General features: G+C 36.9%; 1 pseudogene; it reads left to right on the top strand.

Moving 5' to 3' along the window:
- Nucleotides 1–1165: 1165 nt before the first annotated feature.
- On the top strand, nt 1166–20196 carry LOC108172539 (protein ILITYHIA-like; annotated as a pseudogene).
- Nucleotides 20197–22078: the final 1882 nt, after the last annotated feature.

Below are 22078 nucleotides of genomic sequence, written 5' to 3'. Positions count from 1 at the left end.
TAGTTTGTAAATATGATCTAAAAATTGATCTACTTAGCACTACTCATTTGATAATAAGTGCCATTACACACCCAATTTCTAGGGCTACCAAGGTTCTCCTCTTCCTTCTTGTTTTCGGCAAATTATATAAAAATTTAGGGCCGGATGTTAGGGCTCGTTTAGCAACATTTTGCAAAACTATTCTGAAATAATTGTTTTGTAAAATAAAAACAACAATTTTTTTATTTTATTACTTTTATGTTTGAGAATGAATGTGTGTTAGTTTTATCCGATAATGATTTTTTTTCCCTATAAAAAAACATTGAAGATGTGAAATCTAGTACAAAGAAAACACTGGGAAGGCAAGTAGTCTCCACGATGGGACTCAAACTCATCTACCCCCTTGAAATGAGTCGAACCACCATGATCTAGAAGATACGGTACAGAGATCTATGTCCATCTCTGTTTACACACTGAAACTATTTTGGTCACTCTAAGTGTTATTATAGCCTAAAACTCAATAGTCCTACGGATCTACGCTAATAATAGTTCATATGAGAGAATCAAGAGAAATGAGTTTTATAACATATTGTCCAAGATAAAATGGATAAACTTAGCATCTTTGGGGCTTATAGCTTAACTTCGATGTATAACTTTTGCATGTACATGACCATATGAATAAATTCTTTTAATTACTTAAGCTACAAGTCTATATCACTCCGCCTTTTTTCAGACATGGGTTTGGTCAAAAACTATAAACAATTGTTAGTCCCACACTATTTACAACTTTCCTAGCCTGAGAAGTGCTGTTTGAATGGGCGTTGTACTCATCCTTTTTGGGCACAAATTATTTACACCTTGTAACCATAGGCAAACCGAACCTCAAGCGAAGATTAGTCCCACCCTTTGGATGTGGGACAAGTCGTGGTCTTGACAAAAAAAAAAAAAAAAAAAAAAAAAAAAAAACCCCAAATATCGTTCATATAAAAATAAAATAAAATATTCATGTATCGGGCCTTAGCGAATAGCGTCTTTTTAGCCTCCAAAAGTTTCTCTGTTTCTCTGAAATGGGCTCCACAGCCTCATTCGATCCAAGCCCAAAGTGGCCCATTAACCACTCTGACGTCACTCCCTCCAACTCTGACGACATTCACATCAGCGAAACCATCTGTTCCACCCTCTCATCACACACCCGCTAAAACCCCGACACCAACTGAACTCGCAAAGAACAAACCTTCTGCATTCCCAACCGGATCCTCCATTCGGATCTCCCTGCCCGTTTTCCGATGGCGACTCCGACCGGGTCTCTCCTCTCCATCGCCGGGTCGGTCTCCACCAACTCCACCAAGAAACGGGTTCGGATCTTCCGTGATGAAATTCCCGCCGTTCTCAGCGGCTCCGGTTAGTGATAAGCTTGGTTCTCGATTTCAATTTCACTGTAATTCCAGTCATTTCTGAAAAATTTAAACTTCTTGCCTACGTCCTCGCATGCATACGTGAAATTCATGAAATTTGTGTGTGTATATATAAAATGTGTGTGTGTATATATAAAATGTGTGTGTAGTGAAGGAAAATAGAACACCAAAATAACGTATTGCTAATTGAATTTAGTATGTGGAAATTTGAAGTAAACTCGATTTTGGTGAACTGTTGAAGCTAATGTACTATTGTTAATTATTGGTGTAATGAGTAAATTTGTTAGGCAATGGCTGTGCTTGCACGGTTTTGTTTTGTTAAAATTGTTGCTTGATGAAATTTACCGTGTTTTTACGCAAATGTGTGTTTGCTTTACAGAATTAGCTAAAGATACAGATGTGGAAAACTAACAAAGCTGATGAATATCTTCGAGCAGTGAGGACATTATTATGTATTAGGTGGTTAATTCATTTTGAATAACGAAGCTGAAGAAGATTTAAGTATTTACATTAGTTTACAGGAATGCTAAATGGAAAGTTTTACTCTTTATGTCAATTCTGATTATGAAAAGTTAAATTTATTTGCTTTTCGCCCCATCTTTTTGTATACTGATCTCCTGTGTGACTGGTTATGCACATAACGTTTTCCAATACTGGGCAGTGGGCACCTAGATAATTTTGTACTGGGATTAGAGTGAGCTTACTTTAATGCATAATCCTTTGGGGTTTTGCTATGAGCTGATTATCCAAGCACATTCTATTTCTAAAGTTACTTGCCATTTTGAATTCTACAGAAATAGGTACCGAGGCAGTATTGCCGTTGATAGATATAATATTTAAAACATTGTACATTTACGATGATCGTGGGTCAAGGAAAGCTGTTGATGACATCATTACAAAAGGTTTACAAGAGGTTTCCTTCATGAAAAGTTTTGCGGCAGCCCTTGTTCAGGTCATGGAAAAACAAGCGAGGCTGCAATCACATGTTGGCTGTGATAGACTTCTTCAGTGGTCATGCCTTCTATTGAGTAAGAGTGAGTTTGCCACAGTCTCGAAGAATGCTATGTGTAGAGTTGCCACAGTGCAGGCATTGTTACTTAATCTTGTTATGCAAAGGTCTTTCCATGAGCGAAGGGCTTGCAAGAAGACATTTTGTCACTTATTTTCTCAGGTTTAGCCCGTTGAACCTTCTCTTTAAGAATAAATATCCTTCCAAAACTTCACATTTTTTTTTTGCTCATAACATTTCATATTTTTTGTTTCATGTTCAGTCACCGGACATCTACAAAATGTATATAGAGGAACTCAAAGATGCCCGTATCCCATACAAAGATAGTTCTGAATTAATATGGTTGTTATTAGAGTACTCAAGTACCTCAAGCAAATCATATTCTTTGTTTGAACAATGCAAGGTGAGAGATTTGGTATTTCATGATCATGTATTGAAGGGGCTAGCCCTATTTATCTTTAAGTTCATATTCATGTGGCATTATGTGCCAAAGCTTTTAACCCATCCTTTGCTTTTCACAGCCAACATTTTTGGATATATATCTCAAGGCAATCTTAAATGCAAGAGAAAAGCCAGCAAGGGGCCTAAGTGAAGCTTTTCATCCACTTTTTAAACATATGGATTTTCAAAATATTGTGCTTCCATCTGCTGTTAAAATGCTGAAACGGAACCCTGAGATTGTATTGGAGTCGGTTGGGATTCTGTTGAAATCAGTCAACCTTGATTTAAGCAAGTATGCCGTCAAAAAATTTTCAGTGGTATTGCCTCAGGCTCGGCATGCGGACGAAGGCAGAAGGGTTGTAGCACTGGCAGTTATACGATGCTTGAGCCAAAAGTCTAGTAATCCAGATGCCTTAGAAGCAATGTTCAATGTTGTCAAATCTGTAATTGGAGGTTGGTTCCTGATTATTTTATTACTTTGGAAGTTTTGAAATGAATGGAACAGAAGGGAAAGTAGTGATGAAGAGGGAATAGACTGAGAAAGAAATTATTCACTGAAGGGAACACAATCTCGTTGTTAATGAATTTATCAGTGTATCCTTTTAGTTTCTTATTTTTCTTCTGTAGGTGTATGGGTAAGGAAGGGACTTTTTTAAAATTTGGTGGAAGTTTGTTTCACTTCTCTCTTTCCTCTCTCACTAATTAGGAACAGAGAGTGGGGTTAGGAGGTAAGTCCATATCTGCCCAGTCAGATTAATATTCAAATTAGGGAAAAGACAAGTCCCCACCATATTTCCTTTACATTTCCTTGTTTGAGCACACTGTTAAGCGGTTTCAAATATTCTTCATTATGTTTAAGTTGGTTTTTAAAGTCTGCTGGTGTTATCTTTAATTAACATTTCCATTTAAACAGGCTCAGAGGGAAGACTTACACTTCCATATCAGAGGATTGGCATGATCAACACACTGCAAGAAATGTGTAAATCATACTAATGCTCCAGATGGGAAACACCTTAACAGCCTGTCACAAACCTTATGCAGTTTCCTTCTAACTTGTTACAAGGATGATGGTAAGAAATGAACTTGTAGTCTTATATTATTTTGTCTTTAAAACTATTTTATCAACAATTTTCTCCTACTTTTTTTCTTGGTATTAAAATGTGTTTACTTTATCCTTTTTGGATTTAGATCGTCACTTAGCTTTCTAATTGCTTGTCCTATTCATTTTTGTTTATGTTTAATCTTTGTGGCCAAAGTTTTGGGTGTTCATTGCTGACCAATGTTCTTATTTCCAGGAAATGAGGAGGTGAAACTTGCAATTTTGTCAGCTCTGGGTTCATGGGCAGCAAGATCCGCAGATGCTGTTCAATCAAATTTAGTCTTGTATTCTCTTCTGGTATTAAGGAGAAAGAAGCTCTCAGAAGAGGGCATCTTCGTTGTCTACGAACCATACGGATGCTGTTTTCCGGGTTAGCTGGTTGATTAAGTTGTATTTGGGTGTGCTTTGGTTCACTTGATCTTGACCAAGCTATTTCTTTCATCCTTTGGTGACATTTTAATTTTTTTTACTCTAGATATCATCATTACTTGAACCTCTCATCCAACCTGTCAAAACTGGTTTTACCAAAGCAGCTCGGCGTTTGGATGGTATATATATGCCTTGCTATTAGTTGGGAAGATTGCTGCCATTGACATCAAAGCAGGTATGGCTTTTATTTTGGCATTTTTCTCATAGAGTGTTTTTTGACCAATATAATTTTTAAATTTTTTTTATTTATATATCCGAACATGATGCCTCTTCCATCCCTTTTCCCTTTACTTTTCTCTGTTTACCCTCAGAGGAGATTGTTGTGAAGGACAAGATCTGGTCTTTGATATCTCAAAATGAGCCTTCAATTGTACCAATATCCATGGTAGTTATTCAAGGGCTCATTGGTTTTCAGAAACTATATATATATATATATATATATATATATATATATTTTTTTTTTTTCTATTTTTTGTCATTCCCTGATATAGGGTTTGTATTGTGCCACAGGCTTCAAAATTGTCGACCGAGGATTGCATGGCATGTGTTGATCTGCTTGAAGTGATGCTGGTGGAACATCTGCAGAGGTTATTATTAATTCACATTGCAATATACGACTCATTAGTTTCCTATGTTGAAAATTTGTTATGATCTTTTATTTGGCATTTTTTTTTCCTTCAACTTGGCAGGGTACAGGACTCTTTTTCAGTCAGATTAATTTCACAGGTAAATGAGCAAGTGACACTGCTTTGTTTTCTCTGGAAAGAATTTTGTTTCGTTATGAGTAATTATCAATGTGTTGCAGTTAATGATCTTTTTCATATGCCACCCATGCTGGGAAGTTCGAAGAATAAATTATGACGCAACCAGAAGGATAGTTTCTGCTGCTCCGCAATTGACTGAACCTCTTTTAGTTGAATTCATGAATTTCACGTCTGTAGTTGCGGGGAAACTTTGTCTTTCAAAGTTAAGGTACAACTCTTTTTTATATATGCCACTAATCCCTTTTAATTCTTCTCATTGGGGTGGGTGCAGGCAGAATAAGCATCTTGAACCTTGACCATCATTGTTTAGTTCGGTTTGTTGTTCTTATGGTTCTGTAGCTTTAGTTGATGCTGTTGGTTCTTCCTTTCAATCATATTTAAATATACTATTAATAACAATATTAAATACAAGTGTTTGTGGTGGTTTAAGTGTATTGATTTGTCCATTTAAGTACCCATCTCTGCACATAGTTTCTCATATCCTCTCTGATATGGTGGCCGGGATTTAATTTTCTATCTATTATAGTGAAACAGATAATTCATTGGACACTCAAGTACCATTCCTCCCGTCGGTTGAGGTTTTAGTGAAGGCTTTAATTGTCATATCATCAGTAGCTCTACCTGCAGCTCCAAGTGCAGCGACACGAGTTTTGTTCTGTGCTCATCATCCATACTTGGTTGGAACTGCAAGGAGAGATGCAGTTTGGAAGGTAAATCTTTCTCTTGGTCTTTTGTTATTTGAAAAAAAAAGTGATTTTCATTATGTTACTTGGTTTAGCAGGTTTTTCTGTTTCTCATTTTTAATCTGAAAGTCCCCATCTCATATAATATAATCTTGACCCAAAAAAAATAATAAGACAATTGTTTCTTCCTCTTTTAAAAAAAAATAAAAAATTGAAATGAAAAGACGAGAACAGATTTAAGAAGCAAGTATGTCTTGGATGGCGAGGTACATGTCAACCAACACTCCTGCTGAAAACATGTCAATTAAGAAAACCAAGTACTTGAAGATTACTTCTCTTCCATGCAAGGCTCATAAAGTTTTTAAAACTTATTTGGGAACTGCATCCATTGAGTTTTTGCCTATGTTTTGACAATAAGTCATGAGAGTTAGGTTTTCTTTCCCTCTTTTACTGGTAAAAAATATCTGTTAATATAGAGTTGTGTGCCTTCCTATGCTAATTTTCATCTATTGTGGCATAGTGAAATTTCCCATCGCATTTTTGAGCTGATTGGTTTGGTTCTTTTGGTGTTCAGAGGCTTCAAAGATGTATGCATGCATGTGGTTTTGACATCATTAGCAACATTTTGGCTGATGTGGAGAATTTGTTCAAGGTAAACCAACAAGTTCTTTTGGAGTTTTTTTTGTTTATTTTAGTTGATGGATTTAATCTTCTTTCATTACGAATCATGAGATAGATAATTTATTTGTTAAAATGTAATATTGTTTGTTGGTAGGTGGTAATACCATCTGTTTAAAGCAAAGAGAGATCAGTAGACTGCTAAAGTACTTTTACCTTTCACAGGGTGGATGCCAGGTCGCCAACCATTATAAGTCTTAGAACCATATATATATTTAGCATGCCTTTAAATTACAAATATCTGTTAATCGAAATGGTTTGGGATTTTGATATGGTCCTGATAGAAACCAACCTGTAAGTGTGTCGTCCTAAGTAGTCCATTGTCTGCCTTCCTTTACTCCCAAAAGTTGGTTTTTTCCTTTCCAACTAAACTACTCATCCCTAAAACTGCGACACATTGCACTATGCAAACTAATAGGCTAGTTCAGTGTTGTTTAGCGTAAATAGGACTATCATCCAAGAACTTCTGAAGTCTGTTTTGTAAAATTTCTCCCGTTAGGTTTTTCTAAAGTATAGCTTAGTCTTGTTTAGGTCATTGGCTAAGTATAGATAGGTGTTTTATCGATTCACAACATCTCAAGGTTGTATTTTTGTCTTGAAGTTTGTGACTAAACCCTTAGTGGCTATCATCCGCAGGGACTACTGGTACCAATGTTGTTGTCCAGCACTAATCCGTATGAACAGCAAGCAGCAGTTTCCTCGTTATTCAGTTTGATGTCTTTTGCACCTGGAGAAACCTATATGGAGTTTGAAAAGGTTTATTGCCTATATATGTCGTTTTGATGGATGTTAATGTGTTTGGTTCACCAAGATCATGTTAATGAATTCTTACTTGAACTCATTCTCTTTGGCAGCACCTGAAAAATCTTCCATATCGTTTTTCACATGATACACTTTCAGAGAATGATATTCGGGTAAGTTCTTCAGGCATTTATCCTGATATTCCAGCAGTTATATAATTCTTGATGTGCATTGGGTTCAGAAGTTTATTAATTTAGTAAGAAACAAAATCCATTTTGACAAGTTAGATGGTTTCATGTGTTCTGAATTGTAATGTTTGTTTATTCAATTTCTATGCAATGAGCAAATTACACGGGTTTTTCTTCTTGTTATGACCAGGAGAGATCTTCTCATGAGTTGAGCTTTGTCCATACACACGTGACGGTGCATGTTGAAACTATAAAAATTCCACTTCTGTTATTGTATATCTTGCATCAATTCATGATACCGAATTTCATCCTTTGATTTTTTTGGGTCAGATGCCTAAACTCAGATATTGTTTTAACTTATCAATGAGATTCACCAAGTGTTAACTGTTAAGCCACAAAACCACTCCTCTAATACCTTCCTTGTATTATGTCTTAATCATTGAAGCTAACCTAACCAGACCAGTGAAACTGAAATAAACAACACTAGCGAAACCTTTATTTATTGGTGCCTTCATGTTCTCCTCTGTTCTAGATGTCCTTCTTTGTTGTAGATGTTTGCAAATATAGGGTTGTATTTGTTGTATTTGCTATTAGGCTTTGTTTTGCATGATATGTTGGGCAATTATGCATATTTTGGGTCTTGGTAAAATGTCAGTAACTTGGTCGTTGACCTTGCCTGATAACTCTGCTCCATTTTTTTTTTCTTTTTGTTAGAATTTTTTTGGTTTCTTATTGTCCATCGGCTTTTAAGTTAGTAATTTCACCAACTTTTACTAACATCTACTGTGTTACACTTTGTAATTTACTTAAACTATGTCAATTTACTTTGTTTTGTAGTTTAGTCAATTTACTTAAACTATGTCAAGTTACACTTCGTAATTTACTTAAACTATGTCAAATTTGTTTCCACTTGTAATGTTTCAGATTTTTCATACCCCTGAAGGCTTGCTTTCCAGTGAGCAAGGTGTCTACATTGCAGAGTCTGTCGCTGCTACGAACATGAAACAAGCAAAGGGCCGTTTTCGGATGTATGAAGACCTAGATGACATGGTACCAAACAGTTTCTTTTATTTATTCATGTCTACTTTTTTTCGAAAGTAACTCTTAATTTTTATGGTGTCGCATTTGTATTTATTCACAGGACCATGGTGGTTCTAATCATTCTGCAAAAGCTGAGCAAACCAATAATTCTGTGGGTAAAAGGGAAACTGGGAAGTCTGCAAAGAAACCTGGTGAATTGTTGTTGCCTCTGTTTTTTAACTGGAATTTTTTTTTTATGTTTTTATTTTATTTATTTATTCAGTAGCGTTACAATATTTCGATTTGCCAGATAAAGGAAAGACTGCAAAGGAGGAAGCGCGTGAGGTACAACTTAGGGAGGAGGCATCCATACGTGAGAAGGTCCGAGAAATACAGACAAATCTGTCTTCCATACTTGCAGCTCTTGGGGAAATGGCAATTGCTAATCCTATTTTCGCGCACAGTCAGATTCCTTCCTTGGTATGCTTCTAAGAGCCAGAATATGTGAAATCTTTGTTAGTCTTTAAGTAGTTCATTGAAATATCCTTTTGTTTCTACTTTTCATAGAATATAATTGGGCTTGCTGATTTGCTCCTATCTCAGTGGTGTATGATCTTCGGCCTTCCTTAATATTGTCAATAGGAAACATTTTATAATGTCAGGAATTTGATGATTTATTTCTGCTTCCGTCTCTTATTTTATTGCCTATATCCCTTTATTTTCCATTTGTTATGAACTTTGTTAACATATTTCAGACCTGAATTATGTGTGTAATATATTGTGTTAATAGGTTTTTGACCTGTTATCTAATATCAGGTTAACTATGTTGATCCATTGCTAAGGTCACCGATAGTCAGTGACGTGGCATATGAAACTGTGGTGAAACTCTCTAGATGTACTGCTCCACCTCTTTGTAATTGGGCTCTTGACATTGCTACGGCTTTGCGCTTAGTTGGGACTGAAGAAGTTCGTCTTGTGTTGGATATGGTTTCATCGGTTGGTGAAGGGGAAGCCAATGAAAGACCATCTTTGAGTCTTTTTGAGCGAATAATTAATGGCCTTTCTGTATCTTGTAAATCAGGACCTCTTCCTGTAGATTCTTTTACCGTTGTGTTCCCTGTAAGTTTTCCTGCTTTCCCATTTAACTGATTCAACAATACTGTGCTTCTCTCTGGCTAATCCCTTTTGATGTTTATGTTGTCAGATACTGGAGCGAATTCTGTTATGCTCTAAGAAGACGGGACTTCACAGTGATGTGCTTCAGATTCTGTATCTGCACATGGACCCCCTATTACCCCTTCCAAGGGTTCGAATGATTTCAGTTACGGAATTTTCCTTCAGCAAAAATTCTCCTTTTCCAGTAATTTCATAGTATCCTTATTTGTTTTTCTTCTCTAATTCACTTCTTTTTACAGGTTCTTTATCATGCTCTTGGTGTTGTTCCAGCTTATCAAGCCTCTGTTGGACCTGCGTTGAACGAGTTGTGTTTGGGCCTGCGACCAGATGAAGTGGCAGCAGTATGTTATTTCTATTTTTACTTTAATTTTTTTCTTTGATGTGCGTTGATGATACTCATCCTTCATGATGTCTCTCTTCAGGCTCTGTACGGGGTTTATGCAAAAGATGTTCATGTTAGAATGGCCTGCCTTAGTGCTGTCAAATGTATTCCTGCTGTTGCCAGTTGGTCTCTTCCTCAGAATGTTGAAGTCGCTACAGGCATTTGGGTTGCTTTACATGACCCAGAAAAGGTTTGGTGTACCAATTCTTTTTCAAAAGTTAAGAGTGTATATGTTGACTAATGGATAAGGGTCCCATCTTATGGCCAAAGTTTAAGATGGAGATTTATCTGTATTTTAGTTTACAGTTATAAACTTTTCTCCTTCACTAATATAAAATATTCTATTGCCATGTGAACATGTTTCTGGTCTCATTTGTTTTCTTTATGCTTTTGCTTTAGTCTGTTGCAGAAGCAGCAGAGGATTTATGGGATCGGTATGGGCATGACTTTGGGACTGACCATTCAGGCCTTTTCAAAGCACTTTCCCATATCAATTATAATGTCCATTTTGCTGCTGCGGAGGCATTAGCAGCTGCTTTGGATGAATGTCCCGATTCTATACAGGTTTGTCTGACTTTGAACTATCAAACCTGCATTGACCTTCTTATACCTGTCTCTCAAGTAGTAATGTTATAATAATTTCTGTAATGCAGGAGTCTCTTTCTACTTTATTTTCTCTGTATATCCATGATGCTGGTTTGACTGAGGAGAATGTTGATGCTGGTTGGCTGGGTCGACAAGGTGTAGCCTTGGCATTACATTCTTCTGCTGATGTACTCAGAACAAAAGACCTTCCTGTTGTTATGACATTTCTTATTTCAACAGCACTGGTAAGATTTACATCACCGTTGTTTCAAAAGCATGAACAATGCATTCAATTGAAAAGAGATATTGTATAGTCCTTGTCAGAAAGGAGACATGGTTGACTTTAATCAGTTTGCCATTGCTTCTCAATATGCAGGGTGATCCTAATGCCGATGTTAGGGGAAGAATGATCAATGCTGGTTTTATGATTATTGATAAGCATGGCAGGGATAATGTTTCCTTGCTATTTCCCATCTTTGAGAACTACTTGAACAAAAAGGTTTTTCTCATTTCCTAACTAGTGATGGTTGCAAAATTATTGGAGTTTTTATTTCAGGTCATGTCTGTTTTTGTGTTAAATGGCTGGAACTGTTGTTTCCATGCCAAACATTTGGCAAAGGTGCTGTCTTTACTGTTTCTTTTTTTTTTATTTCATCCCTTCCCTTCCTTTTTCTTTTGTGAGATAACCAGTGACCACGGCTTTCTGGAATTCACAGTTTAGCGTTTGTCTGTACTCTGGAACAGGATGATCCAAAAGTTCATGTTGTTGTCGAGAAGTTGTTGGATGTGCTAAAGACTCCATCAGAAGCTGTTCAACGGGCTGAATCTGCATGCCTGTGTCCACTGATGCAGTCAAAGCAAGTATGACACGACTCAAGTGTATCTACAATAGTTTTCCTCTTTGATCAAGTTTTGTTTTTTCCATTGTCTTATGACATTGTTTATGTTGATAGATACAGTATTGACGTTAAGAGGAAAGCTAATCCTATTCTTTTCTCTGTACAAGGATGATGGACCAGCTCTTGTCTCGAGGCTTTTGAATAAACTGATGAAGAGTGACAAATATGGGGAACGCCGTGGAGCTGCTTTTGGGCTTGCTGGAGTGGTCAAGGGATTTGGTATTTCTTGCTTGAAGAAATATGGGATTGTAGCTCGACTACAAGAAGGACTTGTAGATAGGTTGGATTTCTAACCCTGGTTTAAGAAGTTGACCGGCATTTCTATATATGTTGTAGACAATTATATTTTGTGAGTTTTGTATAGTGATGTTTCCAAACATATACTAATTAGTCATTGAATGATTGATAGATATCATCACTGTGTCGTTGGACTACTTTTAGGCTAGTATATTCTGTGGGGACAAATAATTGTTGATTCTGAGGTTGTGGAGTTTTCACTCCTCTTCTCATCGGTTATGAATCTTTTGAAACTTGTGTTGCAACTTCTAGAATAGAAGGGTCTTGGCATTATGAGTCATTTATTGTTGCAAGATTGCTAGATTCCTCAAAACTTTTGTTTCTTATGCATTTTATTGTTTCTATTTTGTTATTATTTTGGAGATGCAGCTTTTCATTTTTGTATTTCCTTTCCATTACAGGAATTCAGCCAAATGTCGTGAAGGAGCTTTGCTCGGATTTGAGTGTCTCTGTGAATCACTCGGAAGACTATTTGAACCGTAAGTGATAGGTTATGATCAAGGAAGTTTTCTTTATGGACTTTAATATTCACCTGAACTCTCCCTCTATCTGTCCTCCTGTCATCTTTCTGATGCAGGTATGTAATTAAAATGTTGCCACTACTGTTGGTTTCATTCTCGGATCAAGTTGTTGCAGTTCTAGAAGGTGCTGAGTGTTCAGCTCGTGCAATGATGTCTCAACTCAGTGCTCAAGGAGTTAAACTGGTTCTTCCATCTCTTTTGAAGGTAATTATCTTATACCTTACCCATTTATTTATAAACTTATTGGGAAATTTTCTTAATCGTCAAATTTGTCATTTTAGTCTCTGACCATAATGTATAAATACATTATTTTGATAGGGTCTTGAAGATAAAGCTTGGCGAACAAAACAAAGTAGTGTCCTGCTGCTTGGGGCTATGGCCTATTGTGCTCCTCAACAGCTGTCTCAGTGTCTCCCGAAGATTGTTCCAAAATTGACTGAGGTTTGTCTTTATATGGACATGAGTTTATGTGGCACTTTTAGAATATGTGTATTGTTGTCGTATACTTTATTCTTAACCTTTTTATTGCACTTGCAGGTTTAACAGATACACATCCTAAAGTCCAGTCAGCAGGACAAACGGCAGTTCAACAGGTTTTTAAATTTTGCAATGAGTTACCTATTTATACTTTATAATCATTGTTAATGCATTTTGTTTTTGTTCTATTTTTAGGTTGGGAGTGTAATAAAGAATCCTGAAATAGCTTCCCTTGTTCCTACTCTTCTACTGGGTCTTTCAGATCCAAATGACCATACAAAGTACTCTCTTGATATTCTCTTACAGGTAAGGATTTGAATGGTGAACTCTGCTACTTTATTTTAACTTTGTTTCCCTCATTTATTTATTTGAACGTTTTGAATTCTTTGCAGACCACTTTTATTAATACAATTGATGCTCCTTCACTGGCACTGTTGGTGCCAATAGTACATAGAGGGCTACGGGAAAGGAGTGCTGAGACTAAAAAGAAAGCAGCACAAATAGTTGGCAACATGTGCTCATTGGTTACTGAACCTAAGGATATGATTCCATATATTGGCTTACTTCTTCCTGAAGTGAAAAAGGTACCATTTTTCAAGAGTGGTATGTTTGACTCTTCTATATAACTGTTTTCTAAGTACTTGTATGCCCCAAAACTAGTTTCTTGTGGATCCAATACCAGAAGTTCCGTCAGTTGCAGCAAGGGCCCTTGGATCCCTTATAAGGGGAATGGCCGAAGATCATTTCCCAGATCTCGTTCCCTGGTTGTTTGATACACTTAAATCTGATAATAGTAATGTTGAGTGCTCTGGAGCAGCTCAAGGGTTGAGCGAGGTCAGTATTACTCTTTAAACTAAGAAATTCTTTCTTTATTTTTTTGTCTGAGCATGATTAAACTTCTGTTGCATATCATATTAATTGTTACTTTGAAAAGGGAAATATAATTGCATGCTCGAAAAGCTGGGAACATGGTCATATTTATATCTGGTATTACATTTATTAGAAATATGCTATACTTTGATTGTAGCTTTTTGTATATTGAAAGTAAGAGTGAGTTCTTTTGCACTGCTTGGTAACTTAAATGTTCATTGGTTTCCTTTCACTCAAATCCCAGTAAGTTTTAGATAATGCTTTCACTGTAATGTTAATGATTAGAAGCCAATTATTTATGCTGTGAATTATAATGTCATAACTTAGTCCATTTATTTCATCCAATGTATGCTTTATTTTTATCTGATAATTAAATGACTCTCCGCCCATTTTACTTTCAAGGTATTTAGCGGAAATATCCTTATTGAAACTTAAATAAAAAAAATAGGTCACAGTATATATATACTTGTAAGCTGGAAAACATGTTATCCATAGTGTCAATATGGTGGGCATTTGACAATGATGATTCTTTATGCAGACGTGTATTTATTTTTTCCGTATATACCTGCTATAATTATTTCCTTGCTTTGCTGAGAGACATTTGATCCAATCCAGGTGTTAGCTGCACTTGGAACTGAGTACTTTGAGCTTGCACTTCCTGATATTATCCGAAACTGTTCTCATCAAAAAGCGTCTGTCCGTGATGGATATTTAACATTATTTAAGGTGAAGACAGTATGTTTTAAACATTCTAACCACTACTGCAAGTATTTGTTTTACCAGCTCTGTTTAATGGTCATGTATTGTTTGGGAATTGATTGTAGTATTTACCAAGGTCATTGGGCGTCCAATTCCAGAACTATTTACAGCAGGTGCTGCCTGCTATTTTAGATGGTAAGTACAGTGTGTGGAGTTTTGGTATTCTGTAAAATATGGTATCATATATCACAATAGGACTCTGGTGCTCTATTTAAACTTAATGGGAGCTTATACTCTTACAGGTCTTGCCGATGAAAATGAGTGTACGTGAAGCAGCACTAGGTGCTGGGCATATCCTGGTTGAGCATTACGCAACAACGTAAGCACTTCCCTGGTTGATCATTGTGATAGCTCTCTAATGAATTGTTTGTCAGAGTCTTGGATATTTGTTCTAGTCTAGAAAAGTATTGAATAACAAGGTAATTGTGGTCCATTGGAGGCCCATTGAACCTATATGCTACAAGACAGGAGGTTGATCTCTCTTGTCCAGTGAACATCTAATCCTGGTGAAGGTGGGGGTTCAATCTTGTGGTTGTTGGACAGTGCCATGGGTTTTGCCAGTTAAAGCTACTTTGCTCTTTAATGACCTTGATGGCAACCAAAAATGAACTTTTCTTAGGAAATTTTACCAAATTGTGCTCAATTTAATTATCATTCCCAAGTCTAGATGTTGTGCAACATTGAATATCTTACCCTTTTGGGAATAATTGGATTATAAATGGTCATTCATATTGCATTCTGGGCTGAGTGCTCATACTTGAGTGGGATGTTCCATAATTTGGGATGCTTCCCTGACGTATAATGTTGTCATGATGGTTTCATCTGATGGGTTTCATTTTGTTTTTCTGTTTTTCTTTTACGTCCAGGTCTTTACCTTTGCTCCTTCCTGTTGTTGAAGATGGTATCTTTAACGATAGTTGACGGATTCGGCAAAGCTCTGTGGAATTATTGGGTGATCTCTTATTTAGGGTAATTAAGTCTTCACCCTGTTTCCCTTTTGTGTGTGTGTGTGTGTGAAGTTTCTAAGTCTTTGGTTGCTGAGATAATCTCTTCAAATCCAGGTTGCTGGAACTTCTGGGAAAGCTTTACTTGAGGGTGGCAGTGATGATGAAGGTGCTAGTACTGAAGCACAGGGTCGGGCTATCATTGAGGTTTTGGGAAGGCAAAAGCGTGATGAAGGTCTTGCTGCATTATATACGGTTCGAACAGATGTCAGCTTATCAGTTCGTCAGGTAGGGAGAGTTTAGCACGGGTTCAATCTTTTGTTTTATTTTCGGAGCATACCTAACTTTTAAGTTAAAATTACCTTTTTTCAGGCTGCTCTGCATGTATGGAAAACTATTGTGGCAAATACTCCAAAGACTCTAAAGGAAATAATGCCAGTTTTAATGAATACTCTAATTGCCTCTCTTGCTTCATCGTCCTCTGAAAGGCGGCAGGTTGCTGGGCGATCACTGGGTGAGCTTGTCAGGAAACTTGGTGAAAGAGTACTTCCATGGATCATCCCAATTTTATCCCAAGGGCTAAAGGACTCTGACGTCGGCAAAAGACAAGTGAGAGTTCCTTTTTTATTTTGTTTGTTATGATGCTGCAACTGTGTTATTTACTGAGCATTCCCATTATCATTTAGTCTCACCCCTGAAAAGGGGTTTGTTTTGGAATTGAACATGGATGTATTTTTGTAGTTGTCTAAGCACATAGAGACTAAAGTATCATTTGGGTTAGTGCCCAACCAGTGCATCAGTTTGATTCGTGTGCTAACAGATTTCTAACTCTCTTGTGATATCAGGGAGTATGCATTGGTCTGAGTGAAGTAATGGCCGGTGCTGGTAAAAATCAGTTGTTGAGTTTCATGGATGAGCTCATGCCAACCATTCGAACCGCTCTTTCGGACAGGTTTTGTCTTCTCTTATGATATTTATGAATTTCCAAATCTTTGTCTAGAATTATTTTTCTTTCCTTCAAAATGCGGCCTTACATTTTAATTGTTAACAGCATGCCCGAGGTTCCTGAGGCTGCTGGGCTAGCATTTAACACTCTTTAAGGTTCGTTGTCTAGTTTATTATATATTTTGATTTTAAGACGGTCATCTTTGAATAAAGTTAAAATATGAGTCACAATGTAGAATGCTGGAATGCAAGCAATCGATGAAATTGTTCCCACTCTTTTGCGTGCTTTGGAGGATGATCAAACTTCTGATACTGCTCTTGATGGCCTCAAACAAATCTTAAGGTGAAATATCCACTTACATTTTACGTCTCTCATTAGCCCTCTCTTACTCGAAGAACTTTTGGTGTGCTAAGTTGCTGTATTTTTTGTTTTAGTGTCAGGATTTCTGCTGTTTTGCCCCACATCTTACCCAAGCTGGTCCAGCTGCCACTTACGTATGTATTTCTTTCTCAAATTACTTTTTTATAATCCTTTATTGATATTTGAAATAACAATGTCCTTGTGGGTGCTTCTTGTTTAAAATTAATTCCATATGTTGTGTATTCTATATGTTTTCCCGTGAATGGCCTAGCCTATTAACTGGAACATGTTGTGTTTATGACCTTGCAGGGAGGGCCAATTGTCATACCTGGGTTTTGTTTACCAAAAGCACTTCAACCATTGCTTCCAATATTTCACCAAGTATGTTTGCTATTCTTTTCCTTGGATGCTCAAGTCAAATGAAAGGCGGTAAATTATTGTCTTGTTGTATGTTACCAACAGTACATCATTAGAGCTAGTTTGTAATGGTTTGGAAATGCACTTCATTTCTATATTTTAATTGTGGAAGTAAAAGGGAGAATCCTTGAGAGGCTGCTTCATGGGCTTTGGTCCAGCTGTTGTTTCAGCAGTTATGGACTTCTAGTCCATTGTGCTTGTTTTGTTTGCTCTTGTTGTGATAAAGTTGTGTTTCTATCGTACTGCAAAAGAAAAAGAAGCTTCACATTGCTTTTTGGGCATGTCATTTTAAGCTATTACCTGTACTGCCTTTAGGGTTTAACAAGTGGATCTGCTGAACTAAGAGAGCAAGCAGCATTGGGTCTCGGTGAACTGATCGAAGTGACTAGTGAACAGGCACTGAAAGAGTTTGTCGTCCCAATCACAGGGTACGTATGATTAAAGAATGGTAGATAAACTTTGTTCCCTAAATTTGATGTCTCATCTTGACCTCATTGATGTCAATGTATAAAATTGTGTCTTGATGTCTTGATTAATGGAATGATTTTGTTTGCTTATTACTCAAGTTTTGTAGAGGCTGTAAAAATAATGAAATGCGTGTTTATATTAATATTTACAATCAATTTTTCTTTGTCTCTGGACATTGGGCTCCTCAGTAATCAAACACATTGTAATTTTACCTTGTATGAAAGAACTTGAGTCTTTACCTGAGGAAATAACTTGAGTCTTTACCTGAGGAAATAATCTCTGGGAGGCAAACTTTTGAAATATTCATGGTCTTTATTGTATTACTAGCTTCGTAAATTGTAGATTCAGTTAACATTGTTTGGCTTTAATGACCTAGGCCAGTATTGTAATGTAACTGAGACTGATATATGTGGGATGCTAACTTTCCATAAATCTGACTGGCTACTATTGGATTGCAACTGCAGGCCTCTTATCCAGATAATAGGTGACCGGTTCCCTTGGCAAGTGAAGAGTGCTATTTTATCTACCTTGACAATCATGATAAGAAAGGGTGGAATGGTGCTGAAACCTTTTCTTCCTCAGCTTCAGACAACATTTGTAAAGTGTCTACAGGATAGCACAAGGTTGGCTTATAGTACAATCATCTAGTAATGTTTTGCTAATGTGCTTTTTGGTTCACGGGTACTTGGTTTGGGTTGTCCTTTAAATGGTGCGTGTCTTGGTAGTGATGTCTCAGCTAATGGCCCGGATGTGAAAATAGCTATAATCATAATGGTTTCAGTTCAACTGCTTGTGTTTCAAATTTCATATATTTCTACAGTGGGCACAAGTAGTTCAGCTTGTTTTCTCCATATATTCTGCTCATTAGATACTTTTCAAGTGCAGAATCGTTCGTTCAAGTGCTGCCCTTGCACTCGGAAAGCTTAGTGCTCTCAGTACCCGGGTCGACCCTTTAGTTGGAGACGTCCTATCCAGTTTGCAGGTAATTGTTAGTTAGGATCTTCTTTCTTGTACTTAAATTTCAAATCTTGATTGAACAAATATCTCATTTCACTGTCAGGCTCTGGATAGTGGGGTTCGGGAGGCAAGTTTGTCTGCTCTTGAAGGTGTCCTAAAGCATGCCGGAAAAAGTGTGAGCAGTGCTGTTAGAACTCGTCTCTACTTGCAACTTAGGGACTTGATTCATCATGAAGATGACCAGGTTCGGATATCTGCTGCAAGCATTTTGGGGATCACATCCCAGGTATGTCATGGATAATTCTGGATTTTAGCAATTACGGATTCTAGATTGATTTTTGACTTAATCTTGAAGTTCAAGATTCTGTACCCGCTCTCTTTTAAAATGGTTTTCTTTATTGTTGACCTAACTTTTCACTACTGATATTCAGTACCTAGAAGATGATCAACTCACTGAGCTGCTTCAGGAACTCTCTGATTTTCCACCATCTCTTAGCTTGTCTGCCAGGCATGGCTATGTACTCACAATATCATCCATGCTCAGGCACAACCCTTCCACTATTTGTTTGTCTCCAGAGTTTCCGTCTATCTTGGACCGGCTTAAGGGCACCTTGATTGATGAGAAGGTATTTAATCTTGATATTTGCGTTTATTTTTTATTTTATTTTATTGATTTATGCTTTACAAAGTAGTGATTCTTTTCTTCAAACAGTTCCCACTGCGTGAAACTTCAACCAAGGCATTTGGGAGACTTATGATTCATAAGCTCCGAAGTGATCCTTCTAATACGTCACTTCATTTGGAAATTATATCATCCTTAGTGTCAGCTTTGCGCAATGATTCTAGTGAAGTTAGAAGAAAGGCATTATCTGCTATAAAACGAGTTTCTAAGGTATGTGCTTTTGGAATTTCATGTTGAAATTATGGAACTGCGCATCCTTAATTTATGCACGGTAAATTGTATTACAGGAAAATGCTTCGGTTATTTTGGCTCGTATCAATATTATTGTACCGGCTCTTGCTGAATGCTTGAAAGATGGAAGTACTCCCGCGAGACTCGCAGCAGAAAGATGTGCTCTGCATGCTTTCCAATTGTCAAAGGGTACTTTTTTCTGCTTAACTTGCACTGTTTTACTGCAACTATCACGGTGTTTCTGCAAAAAGGTTGCAGCTGTAACCGTTTCTGGAAAAATGTGTTTGTCAAAGCTTCCCGAAAATAGGTACATACAATACTTCAAGATATAATAATATATGAGATATAAAAGAAAATAATTATACGATGATGGATTTTACTAGTCCGTGCTCTGGTTTTAGTCATTGGTTTGAACTGCTTATTACATCTGGGAATTGCAGCGATGATAGTGAAGACGGTGAGGACACGGTAAGTGGCTGAAAATTTGGTTCTTTTCCGAGGCGATATTTTGTTTTCCGCTACTTGAGTGGAGAGGTAGAGAAAATCCATATGTTTGGGATGCCTACAGACGTATTCATGCCACCTTTCAATCACAGAAATGCGGATGCACAAAGATCAAATCATAGAGGCTTCTTTACCCATTTTTTGTAACCTGGGTATTATTACAAGTACAATGTATACTCGAGGATCGTGTATAGAACGAGGGCGATGCGTGTCGGCTTGTCCATTTTTGTAAGCTACATTTTGTCTTTCATGTGTTTCATCTTCCTAGTATGCCACTCGCGATCTCTCATCAAAATATACACAAAACGCCCCTTTATAGTGAAGTTCTGCCGCAGAAGGATTTTACCAACGAAACTTTCCTCACTATGTCGTCGCTATAGGCCCTTAATTTGTCGCTGAAAGTAGTCCATGCTGTAGGATAAGACAAACAAATTGCATATCAGAAAATTTTGTAAACCAATTACTAAACCAATAACATGCACATTTTGCTTAAAGACATTATTTAGTTCAAGCATCTTTAGGGCTATGGTTGGGTGATGGACTTCCAAATTTTTCAGGGATTCAACTCAAGTGAGGAAGAAATACATTGCAAAGTACTAGAAATAAGGGATTAGAAATGCACTGCATGACCATTACGAAGATATATACGAGAGATATCAAATAATTCATGATCATAGAGTGTATTTCCAATCGCTCCTATCAATATTTTGTGGTACATTCTTTACCAACTTGGCTGAATCTCTTAGAATTTGGATGTCTTTTCACCCCTTTGTATCTCTATCGATCACTTATTCACTTTGGTTCGTTCCATTCCATACCAAGTGTCTTTACATGGGTGACAAACATAAGGTCTTTTTCTTCCTTTCCACTTATGGGTTGGTAGATGTTTGGGAAAAAGAAAGCAAAGCAAGTTCTAACTAATATTATGATTGGTATCTCTTTCTTAACCAAGGGGTTATGCCACCTTTTAAGTTTCATGGTTATCTTTCCTTAGCCGTTAAAACTTCCCTCAGGACCCTCACCCCATGAGTGATTGCAAAGTTCAGATTGTTCCAACCACAACAGAGAGAGAGAGAGAGAGAGAGAGAGAGAGAGAGAGAGAGAGAGAGAGAGAGAGAGGGGGGTGTTATCTTGGTAAATATCAACAAACTTACATTGTTGGGTGATACTGTTTACAGCCAGGGTCTTCCATTCAAGCCTTCTTGGCTTAGAAGCAAGCCTATGGTGCAAAGACTGAAATGCCCTTTTATCAGTGAGCTGCATGTGCATGAGCGTTTCATATATCATATGAGTTCAGAGTTGTTTCTGGTAGCATTGTGGACTGACTGTTGAGACATGCTAATTGGAATAGAATTCTTTCCCTTCCAAATCTCTATTTCGACGGTCACGATTAAACCATATTAACATTTGGGTGTTCACTTTTTTTTATATATATAGAGAGAAAAAGAGGAAAGTGAAAGAGGAGAGGATTTGAAGGAGAGAGAATCATATTATATACCAAATTATTTATTAGTGCTTAGATCAAAGGGACCCTCCCAATTCTGTGTGGTCATTGTCCAATTAACTCACTTGGCGTTTTAGTACGTACTAGTATCATTTCAGAATTTAATTACACTTGCGAATTTACCCTTCCTTCCAGTTAATTTATTTGGCTTGAATGAAACACAAAATAATAATTTTTTTTAAATTGAAAAAATGCCCTCAGTATTGTCTGTGGGAAATTAGAATCCCACGTTTTAAATGTTTTTAAAATATTGAGCATGTTAAATGGAAACTATCTGAATAATCAAAGAAACCTACATTCTCAACTGGACTAGTAAATTAATACCCTTCATGAGGTTTGAGTTAGGTGGAAAAAAAATATTCTGGGAAAGTTAATATTGGTAAATATGATTTTCTTCCTTTTTGTCATGTATTTCAAATACCAAGCAGCTCCAAATATGTACCAGTCCTATATATCAACTTATTTCCTACTTTGTTAAAAAAGAAAAAGAAAATATTTCTGACTGAAATACGTACGTATATACGTAGCTACCTGTCTTATTTATCATTTTCCATGCATGCATGCATGTCTTTAACTTTGTCGGGATTATTATTTACAGTGAACATATATATATACAAGAGTAGCTAGGGTCTACTCTGCATTTTTTTCTGCAC

Source organism: Malus domestica, chromosome 04 (genome assembly GCF_042453785.1).
Source record: "Malus domestica chromosome 04, GDT2T_hap1".
Classification (NCBI taxonomy): domain Eukaryota; kingdom Viridiplantae; phylum Streptophyta; class Magnoliopsida; order Rosales; family Rosaceae; genus Malus; species Malus domestica.
Note: the sequence above shows the minus strand (reverse complement) of the source record. Positions and strands in the feature narration are given on the sequence as shown.